This window comes from Octodon degus, unplaced genomic scaffold, assembly GCF_000260255.1.
Source record: "Octodon degus isolate 3935 unplaced genomic scaffold, OctDeg1.0 scaffold00039, whole genome shotgun sequence".
In the NCBI taxonomy this organism is placed as follows: domain Eukaryota; kingdom Metazoa; phylum Chordata; class Mammalia; order Rodentia; family Octodontidae; genus Octodon; species Octodon degus.
Window position 1 is genome coordinate 7,801,556 of NW_004524615.1, and position 1,032 is coordinate 7,802,587.

The window sequence follows — 1,032 nt, forward strand, 5'->3', positions numbered from 1 at the left end:
TAGATGAAAATCAAACAAGACAAAGGAAAAGATCAATTTAAACTTTTAATATTAACATTCAATGCATTAATATGTCTTTATTTCTCTAGACATTTATCATCATTGCTAATGAAGAGGCTTATATTAGTAAATAAGAATGATATTTCACTTATTTTTTAGTTTTTTCATATTTCATTTACATGTTCTCTAAGGTACAATTAATGATTTTCTTGAAAATTATTGCCTTATTTTTCTCTTGGTTAGGCTACCAAGTTTGTTCATGTATCTACTCATGAAATTTTGGAAAATCTAACTAATTCCAGACTACAGATATAAATTAGTAGACCTAAGGAAATTAGAATGATAATGTTGTCTTTTGTGTATTGAGTTTTAAGATAGAAATTTGACATAACTCATTTCGATATGGAATGATACGCAGTATTTTGATTAAATATAATGTAATAAATATGCAATATATTTCAGAAAATAGCACTAGCAGATTTAGATAATAAGAAGTTAAATGAATCTATATAAAATTTTCACTTGGAAGAGAATGGTTTGAAAGTATAATTTCTACACATTTTCAACTTCTAAGATCCAATTTTATTTCATGCTATTATATTTTGATTATAATTTATAATTATCTTAAATGTACTTAGGAAGTTAAAATTTATAGCACATTTCATTAATAATTCTGTGATCCAAATGTCTCTAAAATACTGGCATTCTGCTCTAGTTTTATTTTTATGCAGTGAATCCCTTTGTCAAGCATTTGTATAAAATGTGTATATATGATATTATAATATGGTGTTTTTAAAGCTGGGTTAAAATCATGAATATAAACTTAGAATGTATAATTCCAGGAAAGATAACTTGCTTCACTGTACTTTCTAGAATAATGAGTACCAGTGCTCCTTATGTAATGCATCTGTGATCACATCTCAGTTGTTAAGTTATTTTCACCCAAAAGAAAAAGGGTTCCTTAGTGAAGTGTCTGGCTTCATGGAGTATTTTGCACTTCTTCCAGACATGAAGCTTACTTTTGGAATATAT